At 31.1% G+C, this 6,161-nt stretch overlaps 1 long non-coding RNA gene across 1 annotated transcript; it reads left to right on the forward strand.

Annotated features, from left to right (window-relative positions):
* The first annotated feature begins 684 nt into the window (after positions 1-684).
* Positions 685-3,106, forward strand: LOC134683330 (uncharacterized). Its single transcript, XR_010100998.1, has 2 exons — positions 685-912; positions 2,526-3,106. It is a non-coding gene; the product is annotated as an uncharacterized LOC134683330 (long non-coding RNA).
* The last annotated feature ends 3,055 nt before the right edge of the window (positions 3,107-6,161 follow it).

Below are 6,161 nucleotides of genomic sequence, written 5' to 3' on the forward strand. Positions count from 1 at the left end.
TATAGTATTTTATATGTTTTGTGGGGGAGGGGGCTGGCTATTGTGAGCAGTGTTCTCAGCACTTCTAGTTAATCATAAAAATTACATTAAGAGAGCAAAAATTAGCAACATGCATATCCTGGGTTCATTTAATTTGCATTAATATAAACATTGTCATTAAAACATTTAATCCCGCTGCAAATGTTTGCACCTGTTCTAAGTTAGGAATCTGATGTACAGTAGTTGTCGTTTGTTTATGTAATTTATAAGTGTCTCTCGTTTCTTGTTTTTTATATAGATTAGACCGTTTGTTTTCCTGTTTGAATGGTTTTACACTTGTAATTTTGGGGCCCTATATAGCTTGTTTATTGATGTGAGCCAAGGCTCCGTGTTGAAGGCCATACATTGACCTACATGTATAATGGTTTACTTTTATAAATTGTTATTTGGATGGACATGATAGAGAGTTGTCTCATTGGCACTCACACCACATCTTCCTACATTGTATTTCTATTGTATGGCAAAAGTGATTTCTTTATTTTAAAAAATATATGATTCATTATCATGATTATACATGTTACGATGTATACACAGGTTCATACTATTTTTGACATACATGACATATAGCTCTGTAATTTTATTCACTACTTGTACATCTTTGGATTTTAAATGTTTGGCTTTGAGCCTTCCTGATGAAGGTAAATCCAGACTCAGCCAGAAAAGTGCTATGGACACATGAAATTATTGAACCTGCTGTTTTCAATTTTTCATGCTCCTTTATTTTAAAAAAAAAAGTATATAATTACATTCTCATTTTTTTTTTAGGTCACCTGACAATAACAGGATTGAGGTTACAGTATGCCATTCAAGCTGTGATGAAATATAAAGTAATGGTTTGAATTTGGAGAGCTTCATTACATGTATTATAGACAGGTAAATTGTTTTATCCTGCAATTATCTACATGATCTAACTATTGTACATGTACAATGGGACGACTCACCTGAAGGGTCCCAAGTTAAACAGAAATTAAAAACTATATATATGTCATCATTTAGGCCTTATGGCCTTCAACAATGAGAAAAACACATTCTGACAGATTGTCTTCTCTAAAAGGCGCCAAATCATAATATTAATAAACCTGTTGAAGTAGAAAACTAATGGCCTTATTTATGTGAGAAAAAAGTGAATTAACAAACAAACAAACAAACAGCAACAAACAACAAGTGCTCAATTAAATATTACAGACACATACATAGTCAGGGGAACTACATGTATTTGTACAAGTTTATTTTATTTACTTGAAGAAGTAAAAAAAAATACACATAACACGTATAAGTAAATAGATAATGTTTGAATAATCTAGCCTTAATTTTCTCAAAAATTTACTTGTACAAGTAAACCATGTAAACATTTCTTTCAATCCTAAAAAAAATCCTCAAGTTTTGAGATGTGAATCATGCCTTTAATGATCATGGTGATTTTTCCCAGTTTAGCTAAAAAAAAAATTTATTTTAAGTTCATTGTTTCATCTCATTATATGAATCCATCAAAGAAATTGATTGAGCAAAGATCTTGTATATTTGTGCAAGGCCTTCAAAAATTGCTCCTTTGAGGCTTGTAAATGAGCAGTGTTGTGAAGATAAAAGACAAATGGGATTTTCATTGTCTATGAAATTACACTTAAATGATTGGTAAAGACATCTGCAGAGAGTACACAATTTAAAATTCGATTAGTGCAAAGAAATCTCAAGAATACAAGAAAGAAAAAAGGATGTAAAACAAGTACAATGTAAAACATTCTGAATGTGTAAGGGACATAACTATGCCATTTTTTGGTTTACCCATACAACATGTACGAGTAAATAAGATTCACTTGTATAAGTATCCTACAAATTCACTTTTTTTTTCCATTCTTCAAGAATTGCAATACAATAATTAATGTACTTAATATAAATCATGATAATTTCTGAATTCAAAATGAAGTAAAATTGAGAATGGAAATGGGGAATGTGTCAAAGAGACAACAACCCGACCAAATAAAAAAAAAATAACAGCAGAAGGTCACCAACATGTAATTCCTGCACCCGGAGGCGTCCTTCAGTGTCTGTATATATATGTACGAGCAGTAATATTTATTTACACAGACATGACAGATATGCCTATAACCATGATAATAATGATATACTGAACTTGCTAGCTAAAATTTCTTGTGGATTCTTGATATTGATCATGTTGATATTGAAGTATTCCTGTCATTTTTCACATTTGGAAAAGGAGATACAAAATAATGAAGTTCAACATAATATTTAAATATTTATTACATAGTGCGCCTTATTAAAATGTGTTTGGAAAATTTATTTTTTGTTCAAATGTTGAATGAAGACATTACTACTGCTAAAAAAGGACGAGAATTATTTTGTTAGCATTTTAACAGTACTTTTTGAAGAAGTATGTTTGCACTAACTTTTGATTACTTTTCTCATATTGAAAATTTCATTTGATATATACATTGTACTTGTATTATATTTGCATTTTCATATTTCAGGGATGAAGACCTGCAGTCAGACACCAGTTAAAAGTTACTTATAACTCATCATGGCCATTATGGAAGATCTGATTAAAATTTGTCTAGAAAGCCACCAAATATGTCCATGAAAAATAGAAAAATGACAGCAATTCTACATAATGCACCGTACTAAGTAGAAGCATTGACTGTTTCAAAACCAAATGAATTGGAATTTAGTGTATTGATGCTGAAATAGAGAGGAATATTATTAATTGGACAATTTAACTTCTTTTTCATCATTATTGAAGTTGATGTATACCATCTTAAAGAGTTTTTACTTGACACATGTGACAGTTAAAAGGAATACCAAATATACATAATAAAGGCCGTTTGGAGATTTGTGAATAGTCTTAAAATAGGAGTTTCAAAAAGGATTTCAGTTAAAATATTGTATTTCACGGATGTCAGAAATGTAATTTTATGTCTCTTTCATGAAATGTTTTTAAAAATCTGCAATATCTAACCAAGACGAGTGAGAGATCTACAGATAGACATATGATATTCAGTTGAACTGTAAACATGGTAAAGGGGAATTTTGAAATATTCATTTATAAGACTTCTATGAGTGTTTTGTTATTTTTATGGCAATTACAGGAAAGCGATGTAAAAAGTAATTCAATATAGATATTAATCCTACCAGAAAACCTACAGATATCATATGTACATTTCAGACATATACAAATTACATCATGTACATTGTACATGTACAAATGTAAGCATGCAATTCACTGATGCACCACCTATGTACATGTAGTTACATGTACATGTAATTACAAAAGTAAGAATATGACATACATGACATATGATTGCCAATGAAACAACTCTCAATCAGAGAACAACTAGTCATATACATGTATTAGCCACCAGAGAACAAGAAAATCATATTATGTCATGGTTTATATTTCAATCTCATTTCATAACACAGACTATACAGGTTTACAAAATGTTCAAAAGCATTATAAAGTGTTTTGATTTCAGTTGTTGGTCATATTGTTGTTGGCCTTCAATACTGAGCAAGACCTCTGTACAAATGTACAAATGTAACATCCACAGAATGTTTGAACCAAAAAAATGTTGGATATTTTTCTTTGCTTGCATTTATCATGTAGCTGCTCTTTTGTACATATGTACATTAACATGTTCATATGCATTTAATTTTCTACTGGTATACATGGTATACTTGTGATGGAATATTTCCACAGTATAACAAATTCTTATATCTAGCAAGATTAGCAGCTGATGTTAGATATACATGTACAGCATTATATTACCATATGCATCATGTGCATACATAATACATTTTACATGTACATTTGTATGGCAATGAGACAGCATTTCCAACACACAGACAGAAATTACTTTCTATATATTTTAAATTTGAATGCATCATACATGTAATTACATGTATGTAGTACAGCTAGAATTTCATTAAAAAAAAAGATGATGTGGTATAATTGCCAATGAAGTTTTGATTAACAATCAAGTTGTGTTATTTTTTGTGATTGGGTCAGGTAAAGATTAACCCATGATTTTTGGTAGGCAGTACATTGTAGTTCTATAACCGTTAACATGGTTAACACGTACATACATTGTATCATTTTATGAGTTTCCGTCTGACTAATTGTCCTTTCCCCTATATCATGGAAATCGATTCATTCTGATTGATCTGACACTTCGGGATTGTGGTTATGTATAAATTATATTAAGTTAGTTAATTCTGTATTTAGATGTATATTCTGGTACATAAAATTTCTTCTATTAGGACAGAAAAGAAATACCATTTCAGTTGACTCCAATCTCAGCAGTTGATAGGAAATAAGTTTTCTGATTTTAACATCTTTGAGATGAACATGATGAACCTGAATTAAAATATTATGGCACTTAATAATGAAAACACAATTGATTGATTGTGCTGAATGTCGCATAAGCACATACGACTATTTCTTTGCTGTCCATTTGTATTGGTGGACACTTTGCACAGAAGGCAGTAATTTAATATGAAATGAGCGGCAGTAAAAAATAGGTCACTATTTCCAACTTCATGATAGAATTGTATTCTTTGATGTCTTTTGAGGTTGAGAAATTAAGATGATATATTTACAAGGCTGCAAATTGAATCATAGGTACAATGTACACTGTACATATATATACCTAAATCTGAAACAAATCAGATGAGATTAAAATAAGTCGTATACAATGTATGCATCTGAAATAATTTTTGAAACTGGTACAAACTGGTATATACATGTAGTGGAAGCATAAATTATAGAGCACAAAGTTTGTTTTTTTTTAATTTGGGGTACTCAATGTCTTATCTTTTAATCTTTACTCCAAAAGGTAGTTTGTGCAAATATTGAAACTCACACATTCTATGAAAAAAGGAATTATATCCCCAATGTTAATGCTGGTGTACAAATTTTGAAATGTATGCCTTTAAATTACAAACATAATAAAATCAGTAAAAAAAGGGCAGAATAATTTTACCAAGTAACTGTAAGGATATTAGAATAAGTCAAATACTGCTCCAGATTGGTAGAAAGGGAATATTCTGTGTAATAAGACGCAGGAAATAACTATAGAGTCCGACATAATAAAAAAAAAAGCAAGCCATACAAAAAAACTGGCATAGCAGCTGGTGAAAATAGATGCAAAAGAATCACCAGAATGAATCTAAAAGTGACAAATCATGATTTACAATTGATACAGTCACACTTAATAAGCAGGAGATATTCAACAAATAAAATCTCCATCTATTGATGTGATGCAGGTAGGAGTTAAGGTATATGTATAATTTAAACATTACCAATGACACACCCAATTTCTTTATTAATGCAGCTTTTTTCATTAAAATGTTAATGATTCACAATACACAAACACTGGAAGAGACCTAGTAGGCAAATCTATTAAAATTTATATAATGAACTTTTACTTGCAGAACGAGAACTATACACAAGCACACGAGATGCGATTCCGGATTTGAACCTAAAAAAGGGGAGGAAGGCTGCATGCCCCAATACTTCATGCATGTAACCCATGTATTGGGTGTATAATAATGACCTTGTAGGCTTATCTATTAAATTAATTTATATATTGAACTTTGATTTGTAGAACAAGAACTATACAAGCACCCGAAATGCGATTCCGGATTTGAACAAAAATGGGGGGAAGGCTGCATGCCCCAACACTACATGCATGTAACCCACGTTTGGGGTGTATAATAATGACCTGAATAATTATGTTTTTTGCCTTCAATAATTTAAATAGCAATAAGACAATAGTTGTTTCAAACTTCGCACAAACATATTATCAAATGAAACGCCGGTGAAAACAAAATATACACGTAGTTTTCCCGTCAGCCGATCCGACTACTAGAGGGTCTTTCAAACGCTTTTTTCGTGCATTTTAGGGCGATTATGCTATAACATGTTAGAATAATTGAAAAGTGCAGGTGCAAGAGCTATACCAACCCACTGCATGCTGGTATTGGTAGAAAGGCCCCATTTCAAACTTTTCGAAAAGTGCTGCTACTAGTTATATAGCGTTCGTGTAAAAGAAATTTCACAACCCGAAGTGCCAAAAAATCAATAAATCGATTAAATTCTCCATGTTTTATTG

The sequence above is a fragment of the Mytilus trossulus genome, chromosome 9 (assembly GCF_036588685.1).
Source record: "Mytilus trossulus isolate FHL-02 chromosome 9, PNRI_Mtr1.1.1.hap1, whole genome shotgun sequence".
Taxonomy (NCBI): domain Eukaryota; kingdom Metazoa; phylum Mollusca; class Bivalvia; order Mytilida; family Mytilidae; genus Mytilus; species Mytilus trossulus.